Source organism: Neodiprion pinetum, chromosome 5 (genome assembly GCF_021155775.2).
Source record: "Neodiprion pinetum isolate iyNeoPine1 chromosome 5, iyNeoPine1.2, whole genome shotgun sequence".
Classification (NCBI taxonomy): domain Eukaryota; kingdom Metazoa; phylum Arthropoda; class Insecta; order Hymenoptera; family Diprionidae; genus Neodiprion; species Neodiprion pinetum.
The window spans coordinates 5,635,780-5,654,410 of NC_060236.1; the positions used below are offsets into that span (position 1 = coordinate 5,635,780).

An 18,631-nucleotide genomic window follows, 5' to 3' on the forward strand; every position below is an offset into this window, starting at 1 on the left:
ACGGAATACCGGCTTCCTTCCCTGAAGGAAACTCGTGTCTTTTCCTGCACGAGACGAGGAATTCTTACTTGGATAAAAAAAAAAAAAACGTTCTTTTGCCAATTATCTGCTAGGTGAAAGAATCGTCTTCGTTTGATCGGAACGGATGAATGTTCAAGGAAATGTTTTAAGAAATGTACGATTGAAGTTAATCCCACTGAATTTGATAGAAAATAAACCCCTCGTTATACCTAAGAAATTTTAAGATTGTAATTTTCCGTACTTATCAAATCTATGAAATTTCACGACAGAACTTGTCACTGTGTGTTATAAAAGTGTAACGTATTTTTTATCGACCGACTAATTTCCAGAGATTTTATCCATATAGTTCGTAAATATTTGGTAAACTGCAAACTGCATTTGGCGTTGTAATTGCTGTAAGAAAAATCTATCTCAGTGATCGCAAAAGAACCGGTTGAAGTTTGTAGTGTGGGAATTTTTTCTCATTGTTGTTTCGATCGGATTCAGCGATAACTATAATAATAAACATGAATTGCATCGTAGAAACTTTGGTTTATTGTAATATTCGCGTACAAACACTTTCCCGCGGCAAAGATATGCGCATCCTTAAATCCTGTACAAAGACAGTTGTTATAAAATATACGTGATATCTTGAATCTTCACCAGAAATTATGCGATTCTTTTTTACCCGAGTTGCTTAATCGCTTTTTGGTCGGGCAAACGTGACGCTTACTCGTAAGCTACCTTATTACCCTGCAGCATTTGTTTGCTCAGGAAAATATATTGTCGGATACTTCCCACGCTGATCTCGATAAAAAGAAAGAAAAGAAAAAGGCGGATGAAACAAAGTCGAGAGAAAAAAAAAAAAAAAAAAAAGAAGAAACACCTTCATTCGCCGATGTAACAACGAAATTCTTTCTCCGGTTAGGCGTCTCAGAAAATATCGATACTTTGTACTCTTTTATATATTATACGTATAAAAAGTGTTTGTTTGTAAAGGCGTATACAACACATTATGTATGTAGGTACCTTACACGATACATCGGTCGGAAATTTTTGATCCGTATATACGGCGTGTATCGTTTGTGTTATTACGTAACAGACAAAAAGAAGAAGAAAAGTAAGAAGAACGTGAAGAAAACGACGAGACGGTAATTTTCAAAGCTTGCACAGAAAAGTAAGTCCAAAGAGAATACAAATGCCGGGAATATGAAATAGGTGTGAAAGGAAACTAGAACCTAGTACTTACTGTACAACTGGAATGCATAAATATTTTCACTAGAACGAATTCCACGACCGTGCTTTGCAGATGTACACGCGTTATACGACTTTGGGTACCTCAACTCCGTTTCGCTTCGGTCTTCTTCCTCCTCGTCTTCTTTCTCTTCTTCATCATCCTCTTCTATTTCTCGTCCTTTCTATTTACACCGTGTAAAAAAAAAAAGAAACAAGAAACTGTTATTCCATCTCTTCGTTTACGCCTCGGTACCTATCGGAGCTTTTCCGAGCCAGTCCTCGAAAAGCTGCCGAGTTTTAAAGCCGAGTGACTCTCGTCTCGGCTTGTCAAGATTTTTCAAAACATTACGAAACTCGCTCGGCTGCGAACTTCTCCGTCGTTTTCAAGCGATTCTTACAAACTCGAGTAGGTACGTGTTTTTTTTCTTCGTCTTTTTCATACTCTTTTCTCTTCGTTTTTTTTTTTTATCTTCTTTTCTTCTTCTTTGATCTCTCTTACACTTCTGTACAATTTTTGCGTTTCTTTATACAATATGTGCAGTATATGTAAACTCCGCTTGAAATTTGTTGTAAAAAGTTTGACTCACCCCTTTATTTTTCCCCGCTGAGATTTGTATCTCGGTCGAATTTCCGTTTGATCACTTGACGTTGGTACGTGTTCCAGCTGAAATTGAGAGAGGTCTGAGAGAGATAAAGAGAGAGAGAGAGAGAGAGAGAGAGAGAGAGAGAAACTGTGGCGTTCCATGCAGACACCGCTCACTGGATCATTACCATAATGACCGTACCCTCATTTCCTGGAAGTCATTAGAGATTGCCTATCGTCTAATCGTAAGTTTCGTTCGACGATCTAGTCGAGATCAACTGCGCACCTCTCCAACCTACGAGTTACGAAATTTATCGACGTGTCGTGTCGGTGGCTCGTTAAAAAAATGTGAAAGGGAGACACGGACTGAGAGAAAGAGAGAAAGAGAAGCGGAGTGAATCGCGATGAGAAATGTGGATGCTTTTTTTCAGCATACATACCTATATGTTACGTATCTAACGTAAAAGACAAAATTTTAAGCACAGTAGTTTTTTCACTGTTTGAAACAAAACCCCGACACACGTTTTATGCGGTTTTTCACTGGAACACACTCAGCGCCGAGATGCGAAGCATGCTTTTCTCAAAAAGCTCCGTTTCAACGCTGAAAAGGTTATCGAGCTTTAGCCACCGGGTTTTACACAACTATATATCTGCGCCCAGTATTATTTTACGTTTGTAAATGGCAAGCCGTCTCGTATGAATCTAGCAGCTGGCTCATTGTGCATTTTCCACATACCCATAGGGTGGTTTTTTTTTTCTCTACTCTTCGCAAACTTTTTCTGTGAACAAACGATTCTCCTGAGGGGTGGGGATAAAAAAACTAATATCGCGAATTTTCAAATGTGCGAAAATTTGGTTCGTAGAATTATTAACATTCGGAAAGTCCAAGTAGAGAAAATTGAAAATACAGAAAGTCGAAATACACAAAGGTTGAAACCTAAAACGGCAAAATTTAGAATCTGTAAAGGATTTTCTATTAACGAGACGAATCCCAACGATTGTATATTTTGTCATTCTGTATTCCAACCTTTTGATGTTTTCATTTCTCCAGACTTCGGCTTGGTACATTTTTAAATTCTATAAATTAAGTTTTCACTTTTTAAAAAATTCAATACCATCACCCTTATATTCTTTGACCCTTTTGTATTTTAACCCCAACCACTCTTGACTATGTTAACAATCGGTCATGCATAGATGATCGTCAAAGATGTCCTCAGAATCGCATATTTTCTCATAAAAATTGCAATAAACTATTTCACCTCGGAGATCCGCTCAAATTATATCGTTTCGCATTCCGAATCGAAAGAGGAAAGAAAAATACTCGACCACTTTATCCTTTGTAAATTCGTTCTGAGATCGAGATAAATAACGGTGCCCCATTTACGTAGATAAATATGTTTATAAATTCATGCATGTATACTCCGAGATTCGAGTGCGCCTGAGAGGGGATCCCGAATTTCACAAATTCAATGTTACATACATGTATTTTTTACGTACATACTCGTATAATATTTGCAGAGGGGTTTCGATACGGAACCGTACTCGAATATAAACTGTCCAAACAAAATTCCCGCGATGTTTAATATTTGCTTCGCACTATATCTTTCATTTTCATCTCTTCACCCCTTTACTTTTTCTAATCGTATTTTATTCTTCTGTTTGAAATTGTCTCGAACAATTCAACGCTATCCAGGCGCGCAGTGAGAACACGCGAATCTATGAGTTGTTAAGTAGTAAATCTAGACAATTCCGTCGCGATTGTTTAATTGTATATAATAAATTGTACGAGACGAGAAAATCAATTTGCACAATATAAATTGATTCACCGTATGTAAGAAAAATAGATCCTAGTACGTATGTACATAATATTTGTTCCGCACATAGGATAAAATGGGATAACTTTTCGTTCAAATTTTGATCAAAGGCGCAAATATTACAGGGAATTTTATTTTTGGTACTGACATTTCGTTCCAGATTCGACACGCGTGTTATTTTTCGCATGTGGCAAAAACGATTCGGCAAAAACCAGCTTACAATTCTTATTCACCAGGACGGTAAAAAATTAAAATTCACGCCGTGTGCAAAATGGGCTTAAATCGTTGTGTACGATCATTGTATTACAGACTCTTGCGATTGAACTGCGGAGCAAAAAATTTCTCTCTTTATGTATTACGTAATATGAGCGTGAAAGAAAACGGTTTTATCCCGTAAATGATCGCTGGGAACGTTGATATAGCGTAATTAGACTAACAGTAAAAAAAAAAAAAAAAACAGCGAAGAAAGAAAGAAAAATGAGAATAAACCGAGAAAGAACGCTGAAAGAGCTGCGGATATAAATGAGATACTTACGATGAATCGTTGGATCACTTAGAATGAAAATGCCACGGTGATTTGGAAAGTATCGGGATATTGTCCGACTCCATTATACACCTATATACCTATATACGTGTAAGTATAATATTGGGGTACACGCGTCGAGAAGCGAGTCGTTGAACGACTCTGTCAGCAGCTTTTACCAAACAATAAAAATAACTTTAATTTTAAAAATTACGTACGTCTCCGCAGTCCTCTCTCATTCTCAGCTGCCTTATGAAAGAATTTTGTACGTTTGTCTCTCGATCAATGAAGTTTGTTTTATCTCTATAGGCCGAAATCTTGATCAATATATACCGACAATCGGTCTCTAAAACCTCTAATTAGTTTGATAAGTAGGGCTTTGCCAGAGTTTATTATTTTTGTTTTTTTTTTTTATATTTTCCTTGAAGGGGGTTGAAAATGTAGAAGGGTGAGAAAGTAAAGGGGGCGCAATTTAATTGAATCATTAAAACATGGGAAAATCGTTTATTTGGCTAGAATTTGAAAATGTAGAAAAGTCTGAATCCTGAAAGGACAAAGTATAAAGAGAGCTAACAGAATCGTCAGAATTCTAACTCGGTCTATGTTCTGCTGTTCTAAACTTTCATTGTTCTACATATTGACTTTACTTACATATCGAATCTGTTTCTAAATCTCAATCCTTTTGTCAATATCTAGCGAGACTGTGAGTAATGATCTTTCTACACATTTTCACCCCATCCTCTCTTTTTTTTCTTGGTACTTTTATACTTTTTTCGTTCATTGGTACCAACATGATCAGCCTTTCTTTCACTCATGTGATAGGTAATATACGCATGTTGCGTTATGGGGCGGGACTGAAGTATCGAAAGCGCTTAAGGGATCGTCTCAGTGTGACACTCCGAAAAATCACTGATTTTCGCGAATTTTTTTTTTAATGTTCACATAAACTAATCGGTCCGGTTTTTTTTTCATAAATAAATACGTTTATGAAGAATACAAAATGATTTTTTTAAAGTTTATTTATTGAGTGCATCATTGTTGTATAAATTGTTGTAATTTCACGTGAAAAAAAAAGGTGCTGCACGGTTTCCACGATGACGGCCGCAATTTTGATCTGAAAAAAAAATTTCAAAAAGATTATTGATCTGTAGGAAAGTCGCTATCGCGCTATGGAGGGTTTTTTTTTTTTTTTCAAATTTGACAAAATGGCGGTGGTTTGAACAAAAAGTGTCGAATGTGGCCCTTTTTTTCGACAGTTTTTCGTAAAAAAAATAGGAAGTTTTCAAAAAAAAAAAAAAGCTTCCATAGCGCGATAAAGAATGACGTTTAAAATGTTCTCCCGAAATTGGAACTAGATATCTTTAAAACTCTTCCTTTGAGAGTGGAAACCGTTTTGAAAAACACCATTCTGAGAAAAACGCGTTTAAAGATTGAAGTTGGAAAAGTTTATATAAATCGTTTACTTACGATCAATCGGCGATGCCAGGTCTTGATTTTTTTCTTGGGGGTTTCTCTCGTACGTCTATCCGTGGTGGATGTCAAAAACGAACTGAAATGCTTGGACAGTTTATTCTGCAAGGTTATAGAACCTAAGCACCTTAGTACTCGCGCAGGTAGAAAACCCGTTCCCTTTCTACAAGAAACGCTGTAGCGACCGTAATAATTTGAATTTCGATTTAAAAATTTGAGAGAATGTTTAGAACAGTGTATACTATACGATAATGCAAAAAAAAAAAAACAATTTTTTGAAAATTTCACACTGAGACGATCCCTTAATTCCGAATTACTTTGCGGCGAAACTTGAAGTAAAGAAATCAAACTTTGAAGAAACAACAAAGTTTCGAATGGTCGATCGGAAAGCCGACGGATCAAACTTCCGGAATGCAAGATTCCGAAAATTCAAGTTAAGATAGAGCAAAGTTCTGAAAAGTAAATTTTCGCAACTTTTAAAATTCGGAATTTCAACCCCGCCCCCGCGGTACGTCCCTAAATGTATCACCGGGGGTGTGACTCGTTATCATCGACAAAACGACAAGGCGAACCCTTGCCGTGTCATCCGCTCCAGGATTCGGTTAGTCGACATCTCCAGCAGGCCTTCGGGATTGAATATTCATGCTATCTCAAACCTGCGATGCAAAACCAACCCCTGTAAACTCAGTCCTGCATAACCGCCGAACTTGTACCTACACCGAATCTAGAAATTCGCTGGGCGCGCTGGTGCAAGGCGCTTTCTGATCCCTTCCCTCATTGAATCATTTATCAATTTCTCTCAATTCCATTTACATACACGTGTGAAGAATTTCCAACTTCGAAGACAATAAATAAAATGTCAAATTCTGGTTTGATTAACGTCCGAATCCTCGTGATTTGGGTGTAATTTGGCGATTAAATTTGGACCCCGGTCAGCTGCAGGATCTCAGGAATTACAAGGATCTTTCCTGCTGATTTTCAACCCTGTGTTATACAGGATAATAATGGACGCGTGTTGAGCTTGCAAACAACGTCGGTCGCCGCGTACGTGTTTTCACGTGCTTTTGACGGGTGAGAATTTATCCGAATCCTGATAGTCGATATGTGCGGACCAAACGCTTCGGCGAATCTGAAAAACGCGTTTGCGCTGACGGTTATTTTCGGATTAAACATGTCGTTTCGGTGTATAACGACTGAAAAATCGCAAAAATATCACACCCGTGCCAAAAGTTGGTCCTGATTCGCAAATATTCGTACAGCAAAAGAATTCAAGGCAAATAACAATTTATCTGCAAATTGATTGTGCAAGTAGTGTGAACATTGCTTTCCGAATATCACATATTTTCAACGCATTTATCATTATTTATTCGGCTTGAACGAATGCAGGGTGAGTCAATTTTGAAGAGAATTTATAATCTAATACGTGTTTTGATTGCTTTAGCTAGTTTTACGATTCTTCGCGTGAATGTACGTCTATAAATTTGATTAACGTTTCATTACGAAAACGTCCGTTTTCACGAACGTCTCAATGTTGAATAGAATGTTAATTTCCTTCTCGAGCTCGCATTAATTTGGTTCAACTCTGACAACTTGTTATATATTTGTTACAATGCACGCGTTGAAAATTTATTCGCATTACGATGGAACTGAAACGGAAGTGGAATAAACTCGAGCTTTCCTCTAAACTGAAACGTGGCATTTCATAAAAAGTGATTCACGTACAAGCCGGTGGTTCGTTTCCGCCCGAATCAATTTTTTCAACTGTCAAAACCAAGCATTCGCATTATAATGATAATAATGATAATAATGATAACGATAATCGTGGCTACTACCGAATAAGGTGAAAAAGAAACGTACGGCAAGTTTCTCACGTAAAAAAACCGACGCAATAGCGTTTCACTTGATAAATATATATAATACCTAATAACAAAGAGGGTGGATTGCTGGATCAAAAAAAAAAAAAGAAAGAAAAAAAAATGGCGATTGAAACAATTCCGCAATATTAAGGCGGAAAGTCGGTGAAAGAATTTTATTTTCTAGGAGAAGATGAGAGACGAGGAAAGGCGGAGAAAAATTGGCGTTTAAGAGTCCGTCAGTTCCCTCGTTGCGTCGACGGCTCCGTTTTATATATGTATATATATATATACGCGTGCAAACTGCACAGCGGTGACAAATTGCCACGCGAAACGCGAAATTAACACTGCGGAGTCAGGAGGCGTTTCGCCATTCCCGCAAATTCCCAACGAAGCTGGAGTGCCGAAACAAGACACAGCGTGAAGACGAGCCATCTGTGTCAGGGTCGTAGACATCGGACTGAAATTGTCGGGAAAAACGAGAAAAATTCAACCCTTGACGATGCCTACGATACGAGAATGAAAACTCCGCGAATGGGTGGTGAAATAAATTGAAGGAGCGAATTTTCCCGGGGGATAAATTAAGGGATAGTCTTGGTGTAACGGGTCGAAAAAATGGGTCAATCTGATTTTTCAAAGCACTCGTGCAACGAAGAATGGAAAATAAATTGTTAAACGTTTGTTATCTTTTTTTTTTCTATTTTAATTTATCTTACAAGATTGAGAATGACTTCGAAAAAAAAGGAACAACCACGGTGGGTGATACGGTGGTGGTCGTAAATGTTATCTGAGAAAAAAAAAACAAAATTTGTAAAAAGGTTATTAATCGGTGTGAAAAACGCTATCTTGCTATGGAAGTTTTTTTTTTTTTTTTTTTTCTTTGATTAATATTGACAAAATGTGGCGGCGGTTTGAAAAAGTATCAAATTTAGCCTGTTTTGACAGATCTTCGTTAAGAAAATATGAATGATTTTAAACAAATAAGGACGGGTGCTTCGATTTGACATAAAAAAAAAAAAAAAAAATGGCAAAAATCAGCCATTTCTCGACCCGTTACACTAGGATGATCTCTTAAACACTTTGATCCGTTCCTCTCGCGTCGAATTTCGAACGTTTCTTTTTTTCTTTCGAATTGAAAACTGGAGAAAAAAGCCCGGAAGTATGGATCGTGGCTGAAACACGAATTGCTTGAGTGAATTGAAGAGAGGAAAACTGATAAAAATCGACACGAAAACATGAAATTCCAACTCGGACGCGTTTCGTCGAACCGGTGTTACAGGCATGTATGTACATACGTGCCGCGAGTCATTAGGCGCATTGTACCCGATACTAATTTCCGCGCAATCAGCTATCCGTATATCGTACAATACGTGCACAGCTTCGTGCTGATTACCTAATTAACACCGGCGGCCATTTTCCCTTTGCTCACGTATGTATTTGCTATCGTAGACGGGGAATATTTTTTTTTAAACCAATAGATCAACTAGAAATCCGGAATAATGCGAGCGAGAATTGTTTAACGAGAAGATATTAAGTATTAGTATTAAACTACAGTGAATTTATGGGAAAAATTGACTTACAGAAGTGTCGGAGATCTTCAAGGATAATATTATATCGTTTTTTATCTTTAAATCGAGACACTCGAAATTATATAATTTTGGGTAAAAGTATCGTTGATCAGAGGATCTTGGCTCAAGTGAGACTGATGAGTATGTTGTACCATAAATTAATTGTCAAAGGTTGATTGCATAAATTTTTAATTTTTTTTTTTGCATAATCACTCAAAACTTGTCAAGTAGATACGAAAGAAAAAGACGTATATAAAGCTGGTCCGAAACCAGTCAGAGATGTGAAAGGCCTAGATTTTTCATTTAAAAATTACTTGGATAACTTAAATCCAAGTCTAACCATAGAATGATATGTATTTCTATCTACTATGTGACCAGCAATTGAAATTAATAAACAACTTTGGTAGAAACAAAAAGCATATTAGAGTAATTATTGTTTGCTACGATCGAACTCTTTGTATATTACTATACTTACTTCCGAAATGCCCGTATTAATTTTGCAAAAATTATGAAAACGGAGAAATGTAGTCTTCGAAGAAGTAAAAGTTCCCACTTTCCAAATATCAGGATATCTCAATTCTTTCAACGATAATATTTTACACAACTGATACAAATTTCAAACCTTGCAGAGCCTTTGGCCGTTTAATCAATTAATTGACTCGATTCTATAGCATGTGGCGTAATAAACTCGAGGTTTACACGGTATTCGTTAACCGTTGATGTATAGTTTCGGTTTGTAAATACATACACGATGGTTTACAAGTCTTGTTGAGGTCGAGATCATCCTGGCATATATAGCATAAATACGTTATCAAGTATTTTACTGCCAGCCAGAAACTGATCAGCCATCACTCCTGGTTCGTATAATCATAGATTCATCCTGAATCAGTTATTACTTACAAATTTTCAGATCAATTTTTCCTTCATTGCTAAAGTATCGAAAAGTGACAAATTGCGATTAACAGTTCAGCGTGGCGTCGCTAGATGGATAATTTCCACGGTTTCTCGCGCACAGGATTACCGTATTACAAAACCCGATTTTGAAACTGTACGAGAACTTTACTCCTGGTATAAAGTCTCGGTTTCGAAGCCGAGGTTTATTAGCGGAATATACAAGCTTGTAGCCGGTTTAGCGCTAAATAGGCCCGGATGTTGAATAAAAATAATCCTAAGCGAAAGAAGAAGTGAAAAGTAAAGCGTCGAGTAAGAATCTTGGGGCCTGTTATCGAGCTAAGAGTTGGGCGTTACACGAGGGCGGAGGATACGTATCTATACCTATACACAAGGGTCTTAATTTATAGCCGAAATATTTGGCACGTTGCGTTGTGCGAAATGAAAATGAGAGAGAGAGAGAGAGAGAGAGTTTTGCAAGAAGTTCGTAAAAGTGAAACTATAAATATTAACGGCAAAAAGAGACGCGAGCTTTTCGGGCTAAGCGTTCTTACGTCACCTGTGCGGTATATTACAATATACCACATGTGAAATTACACCCTATTTTATTAGACAGCTTACGCGTTTTAATTAAATGTATATGCATATATATATATATATATATATATATATATATATATATATATATATGTATAGCATCGCTATAATTTCACTCTGTAATCAATCTCGTTATCTTCCTCAGAATGTCGTTTAGTAATAGTGACTGAAAAGGTGTGCAAAACCCAACTAGATGTATATTTGTACTGATAATTCGAAATTATACCTGATTTTGTTAAACCTTTAGGAAATTCGCGGAAAAATTCGTAACACTGATTTATAATGAGTGGCAGCTTAAAGGGGAGAGATGGAACCGTGTGACTGAACAAAAATTTCAGCTGTCTAATTTCCACTGTAATACACGCGCTGTTTTGAAAAAAAAAGATAAGAAAAAAAGACTCACTTATCACCCTGAATCCGGTGTAATCAGATGCCTCGATGTAATGGAGAGAGAGAGAGAGAGGGAGAGAAAGCTAGGCTAGGCTACTTAGACGGCCATTTTGTTTGCCCAGAGGCTAAAGTGGAAGAATGAACTCGGCACGTTTGATTAGAGAATTGGGGGGCAAAAAGGTTGTGACAGAGACGTATGACTCGATGGAGGTTACTTAAAGCGAATCGATATCGTTCCTCAAGGCAGAGACTCGCCGTGTCCATGATAATAACTGAGGTTTCAATTAAGCTAGGGGGGCATTAAAGGGGGGTCCCTAAGATTCTTCGAGTCGAGAAGCGGATCAGTCAGTCTCCAAAAGTGGATGAGCCGTAAAAGTCGAGAACGTGACGGTTTAAATTTCGATGCGCTGTGTATCACGAGTGAAAAGAAGATAAGAAGATCAGAGCGAGGAAACGAAATTTCGATAACTAACAACGATTAATCCACAACTATTGCAAAGCAAGTTTGGTACAATTAGTGCACAACTGTTTGGTGAGATTCCGTAGTTATTTTATTTATTACTGCCATGTTACAGTTTTCTGGTTATTGAGTAATTAAATCGGTCCGTTTAGTTAACGACAAGTTTTTGAGTCAAATCAGACCCAAACGTCAATTCATTTCTGTAACGGTTATTACAAGATATCAGATACGAGATGACGATGATGATAAAAAATAAGGTACGGCAATTCGTACTGTATTTTCTAGCCATAACTAAAAAACTAATTTTCATTTTGTTCCGTCATGAAAATCGTTGAGGACGGTAAGCATTACCGGAAATTTCGCATGAACGCGTACAATGCAAACGTGTTCTCTGAGTTTTTCGTTGACGGGAAACACGGCAGCGGGATGTTTTGGCGAGAATAAGAAAAGGCCGAACAACCCGCGTCGTTCCTCCGTTTCCAACAAGCCCGACTCCGAGGTACACCGAGTTCCAATTAGATATCTCTCTGAACTCGGCCGATGGCTCGGAGGCTCCGGGACGAGCCGACCTAACCTGATGTCTGAAGGATGAAACCCCTTGCAAGTATAATCCGTGTGACGAAGGCTGCCTTTCCGCAGGGTTGAGAAGCAATTAACGTGTGCCAGTAGTTTCTCATTAGCGCACGAACGAGCCAAGAACTTTCAAATCTGCATTTCCGGTCCGGGAACCCATCGCGTGAGTCCTTCCTGTCTGAAACCACTTCCGCTAGTCTCTGAGCAAAAGGGTGGGGCTGAAGTTCCGAATTTGAAAGGTTCCGAAAGCGCTTAATTCCGAATTGTTTGGTGGTTTCTACCCCGTCCCGAAGCCAAAATGCCCTGCGCCGAACGCTCCTGAATAACGAAGATAATTCACCGCTGTTAATTAATACGCAGGACCTTTGACTTTAATTTTCTCAAGTTTCACGTCTGATCGCTCGATTTTTAGTACGGCGCTCGAAGATTGAGCTTTTCTTCCTACATCAATCGGAATTGAGAAACGATTCAGTGTAGTAATATTTAAATTTAACAGCCGAAATCGTGCGGAAAGTTTACTCAAATTATTTTCAAGCGAAACAGAGATATTTTCATCCTTTATACCGATAAAAGTTTCTATCACAATCTGAAAGATTTCGTTGCGATGGAAGAATCAGACGTAGACGGTAAAATTATTTTACGAAGGCTGTATGTCGGCTCTTTAATTATTTTAATTCGATAAACAATATCAGCCCAATGTGATTTATACTACATCTATTTAAACAATGGAAAAGGAATCGCAGTAACCAATTGACGTGACTCGTGATTTAGTGAATTTTGCTGCACAGATTTTTTTGCCTGGTAGTTGAGATTAATTTTTTTTTCGCTCTCCAGCAATTTTCTAGGAAATAATTATACGACTTGACTACATAAAGCCCGTGTAGTTTCTCTTAATTATAAGCTCACGTGGGCGAATTTAGCCTTATCGGTATTACATTTGTACATTCGTAGAATTCCTTGTTGTTTGATCAACGGAATTCCGCCTAATTAGGATCGAATCTATTTGAAAATTAGTCGCAATAATTTCTTCTACGGATTACGTCGCGCTTCAAATCTTTTGTACATAAGTCTTGTGACATTATAAAAGACGCGAATTAGCCGTTAAATTTCTATTACACAACATCGCAGCTTCGGGTATCTCTCACACCGTATTACACACATGTATCATGACGAGAAAGTCTCGCAAATTGAAGTTTACACTTTCAGATGAAACAGCAATTAATTTGCTACCCCGAGAAAATGAAACGTAAGCCTTTGTGCACGAAACACAGACTGGAACCCCCGCAACCGTGTCTCATTGTATTTTTAATATCAGACGATTGGATCGCTGTTCTTTCAACCTAAAATCTCGTATAATCCAAGCAAGTTATAAAGGGGGAACGAAGAAAACTCCCGTCTTTGCGCATTGAAATTTCTTTCGAATAAACAATTTTCCACCCTCTAAGAGCCGCACAATGCCGCTCGACTACTTCGTTATAACGCAGAAGCCTCGTCCTTCGATCCGCAAGGTTATACGCTGTGAAAAGCAGCCGAGGAGGTATTCAGATTCCATATGAGAGGCAGGTACGTCGATCTTCGTTCAATTACCGACCTTAAGGGCGCTCCGTCTAGGCGTTGAAATTTGATTCAGCACGAATTACGTGTGCGCGAATCAAAATAACGTTATTACGAGTGCTCGCGTTACTAGAAAATATAGCTACAAGCCAAAATTCTCTGCCGCAATAAGCGAGGAAAAATCCAGGACGTGAATTTTTTCAAAATTCGAATCGTTTCATTTTTACCATATTTCGGGATATATTCCCTGTACACCGAGAGAAATCTTTAGTTCCGGTTACCGCTCGGTCCTTAACTATTTTCATTTTTTACCGCAATCGACAAAACATAGTTCTAGATACAAAATGAAAATTAGTTTTCCAGCTGTTACCGGAACGTCTGGTACTATTACTATATTTTCTTGCAACTGTTGCGGAAATTTAATGCTCGTGCAGCGATAATCAGAAACTGATTTTGCGTTGCAATTAGCAAAAAAGGATCGACGATAGCGCAAAATGTTTAGGCGTACCTCGTTTTTCCTAATTCCAACAATATTCAAACAGTTTTTTTTAACGATACCTGTCTTACTCAATTTTTCTATCCACAGTAACAAATGAAATTTTTCTCAGTGTACATATAATATAATCATTTGAATAGGAATAAGGTACATATAGCAATAATTTTTACGATAATGATGAATCGCTTGATCGCCTAACGTTCGACAGTTATCTGATTTCTGGTGTCAGTTAAATCGACGGCAACCCGAGACAACGTCTCATTTCCCGTTTCTCTTGTAGTGCATTCATCCATCGACACACACACACGCGCGCAGGGGGGAAATTTCACGAGCAAACGTTGTCGGATGCGTCCTATAGCCGGCAAAGAGACAATAGGAGACTAGGTACCAGCCACCCACACGCGTAGAACGTCGTATAATGTCAATCGGCGGCGAGGAGAGGAGAGGAGAGGAGAGGAGAGGAGAGGAGAGGAGAGGAGAGGAGAGGAGAGGAGTCGGGCTGATAAGGCGAGAGTTGATTCTCGGTTTCTCATGTCGCGCATGCGTTCGAGACGAGAAGAAGAAGAGTTCCCGCAGTTGTGCGCGAACCGGCCGAGAAGGCGGTCCACGATATCGGATCCCCCGCATCTGACAACGAGAGATCAATTTTTACATGTGACTTTTGCGCCCGCTGCTGCAAGCTGGCGGTGCATTCCTCGCCCCCTGTAAAGCTCGAGTACCGCAATGTCGAGGGACGTTATGCACCCCGTATCGATGTCATTTTCACGCCTGATATTAAAACAATGCGGATCGGTATCGTAAAATCATCCGACGCGATCCAACCAACGATGACGAGCAGCAGCTGACGACCATAAAAAGAATATAAACAAAAAAAAAAGCAGTAAAACACACACAACTGTTTCTCTATAAATTCTAAATCACATGCAATATATTGCATGTAGTGTGTCGTTTGTGTAATACAGTGCCAAAACATATTCCGAGATCTTTTTTCGGGACTGAATTTATAGATTGAGTTATTATCATCTTCTTTACTTGATAAACGATTAATCGCGTTTTTCTTTTTTATTCTTGTTCGTTTTCTTTTCTTTATTATTAATATTATTATTAATGATATTATTCAACGAAACATTCAGCGATTTGACAAGGAAATTGGATTAATTTGCCTCGGTGATTGGAACTAATATTCAGAGACGCAGATTGTTATAAATCGGGGAAATCGTACGTGCGTTTTAATCGTACAATATAACTTGGTGTGGAAAACACATCTTTTTGGCGCGCGTTGGCAAAATGGATTCTATAATAGAAACCGATTCGTATTGGAGTGACGGACGCGAAACGGCTCTAGATTAAAGTATTAAAATAACCGGAAATCCAAATCTTTGCCGCGGCATTATATGCATACGTATACCTGTATCATATATACACAATGGCAACAAATCGTTCCGCGAATTAGAGCGAAGTATTTACTCTTGGCTTGCTCTTGATCTTCGGGCTCGAAATGCGGGATCAGATTTGTTAGTCGGTCGGATTTATCTCTGGAGCCAAATGTTATTTCTCTGCTAAAGATTCGTAGTGATAATTGTTAATTCTCCACTTGTTGTTTTCTTTTGTTTGTTTCTATTTTTTTTTTTTTTTTTTTTCTCTCTTTGAGAGAGATTTTTGCAATTTTGAGCAACGCGTACGGTGGAAAATATCCGCGTGATTTAGTTTGTACGGTTATTTTATACGAAAAGTACACGTGTATCGAAAAGCTGAATATAACGTCTGGTTGAATTTGGATTGAAAGCAAACAACCGTGTGTGCGGGTTATTTGGAGAGTATATAAGTATAATACCTGTGCTAATTCGGTTAACACGTAGTATTTATAACGCAACGTGCCGATCGGATCTTGGGAAATAATATTTAGATGGTGAAAATATTATCCAACTATAAGAGAGATTGCATAAATATTGTCGAAACGTCCGTGAAGTTGAAGTGAAATAAAATAAGTGCTGCTGCTGCTGCTGCTGCTGCAGTTGATCCTCGCGTCTCTTGGGTCACAATTATTAACATGAAATTCCGAATCCTGTAACGGTGTGAAAAACAATTACCGTCAGTGGTGAAAATCTAGCAGTTTGAAAAAAAAAAAAAACCAAAAAAAAATTAACTCGAAGATCTGCCGACGAGCTCGGTCAGAAATAGAGCAGGTGTATTATACACGCCGTGTGAAAGTATGTCCGAAAAGTTTGAACGGCGCTTCTTCAAACACGTGCTAACATCAACATCGGTGTCGAGATTGCGTTAATCGTCGCCGGTGCCAATTAACCAGTGATAATATTATGTGAACCCCGCGTCTAAAACTGACGATCATTCACACTGAAGGTGATAAAAATACTATGAGGATGCAGGGTGGCGGTCAGGGTGGCACCGTCAGAGGTTCCCAGCATCAGATGGAAACGATAGCCGAACAAGTCGACGACGATGACTACGAGTTAGGTCAGTTTATCGATTACGCAATGACGTGTCTGATTTATAACGATCTTACTTGTTTGTTTATTTTTGAATTTTACTTGTGCGGTAGAAAATTCTTTGAATTCTTTTTTTTTTCTTCTATTTTTACGGTAAGAAAAGCGAACAACTGATGTAGAGGCAAATTGTTCAAGTGAAAAAGCGTGGCTAAGACCATAAAGAAACAAATTCAACTCAGCAATAATAATCGAGAAAATGTACACAGAGAAAAAATTCATTTGTTAACAGTAACTGGAAAAATTGAGTAATCCAGGTATCGTTGAAAAAACTGTTTGAATATCGTTGGGATTAGGAAAAACGAGGTACGCCTAACCATTTTGCGCTATCGTCGATCATATTTCGATTGTGGTAAAAAATGAAAATAGTTAAGGACTGAGCGGTAACTGGAACTAAAAATTTCTTTGTCAGTGTATACTCGGTATTGACAGTATTGAAGTAAAATATTCTATTATAGTAACAATAAGAAATGACATTTTTCTCAATGATCATGTGGAAACTTTGATGAAATTTTAGTAGTTGTGCAAAACTGCGATGATCGTATTGAAATTACTCGCGTCGATCCACGCGTGCGAAATTGTAAATCGGGGAACAATTTTGGTAATTTAAATGGGCGTTCAGAGCGGCGCTGCGAGGATGAATCGTGAAATTGAATGACGATCTAGAGAACGATTGTCGAGCAATTCGGGGCGAAATTGTGTAACGTTACACTGCGGGAGCAACGAGCGGACACGCCCTGGTATTTTTATGGGGTTAGTGTAAGAATGTACGCACGTACGTGTAACACGAAAGGCATGTGCAGCAATATAATCCGACACCGCCATTACTTTACTAGGTTAAATGCCTGTCAGCGACTCGTCGATAAAGACGATCGATTTATTAGTAAAAGGCTCAAAGCTGCTGTCACGATGTTTATACAGCTCACAGGTATAACGCAGTGGGTTGATCATCACGTAGACACGCGTGTGTGTCTATCGTGTTCGCCGAGAGGCAGACATGATGTACCAAAGTGAGGAAGGAGGAAAATCGTAAATAAAATTGACTCCCGATGGAGGGAATATATATATACGTATATGAACTACGTACGACCCTCGCCATCGGCGATGTTTTTTTTTTTTTTAATCTTTAACGTGGTGTTGAGTGTACAAAAACAATACATTTTTCACTGGGTTCGAGATTTTTTTAAGCACGGATTTGATTTTACTGCTCCGAAAACGAAAGCCTAATTTTTCTTACGAATTTTTTTGTCGGAGAACGAAAATTTTGAGACCAAGATGGAAGTGGGGAAGCTTTTGATTTAAAAGCTACAGGTGAACCATGTAATTGAAAAAGAAATGTATAAAATATAAATTTGTATTTTACGAAATTTATAATCAATTCTATTTTCCTAAGCTTTTATTCGCTATTAATTCGTCTGTAGCTTCGAAACCAAAAGCTTGCTCACTTCCATCTTGGTCTCGAAATTTGCATTTCACCACCACGAATTCATGAGAAAAATTCTAGGCCAATGAATTGAAGCTAGTGATTGAAAAATTGGGTTTTCATGTTTTTGCTAGCAATGAAAATCAAACTCGTGGTCCGAATAATTTCAAACTCAGTGAACGATGATTTTTTTTCACTTGAGATAAATAAAATCATCGTTAGGAGTGAGGGTCAGGCGTAGATCTGTTTAGGGTGGAATACACCGTATCTATATATATATATATATATTATACATAGGATGTATCGTTATCTAAACACCATCTCATTCTCTCCTTATCGATAAACATATTTATATACATAGATATGCAGAAAGGATTGCTACATGATGTTTTTTTCGGTCGAGAGAAGCAGCGATAAACCGGGAAAAAAAAAATTGGAAAACCCACCTGAACCAAGAAAAGCGTTGCAAGTTCTGCTTCGTAAGCGTGCTTACACAAATCGCTGCAGTGGGAAAATTATAAACATGTTTCTGCAGAAAACAGAGAATATCAAGAAACTGAGTGAAATAAACAGGTTCGCGTCTCGTTAAAATCCATACGCTTCAACGCCCTTGCCAACTTTTCTTATATAAGTAGGGCGAAATGTTTCTCCCTTCATCAACAATTTTGTATATATTATTTCTGCCCGTCATTCATG

General features: G+C 38.2%; 1 protein-coding gene across 5 annotated transcripts in view; it reads left to right on the plus strand.

Moving 5' to 3' along the window:
- LOC124220413 (multiple PDZ domain protein) overlaps nucleotides 1-18,631 on the plus strand; it is a 168,912-nt gene that overhangs the window by 115,463 nt on the left and 34,818 nt on the right. The window lies entirely within an intron of this gene.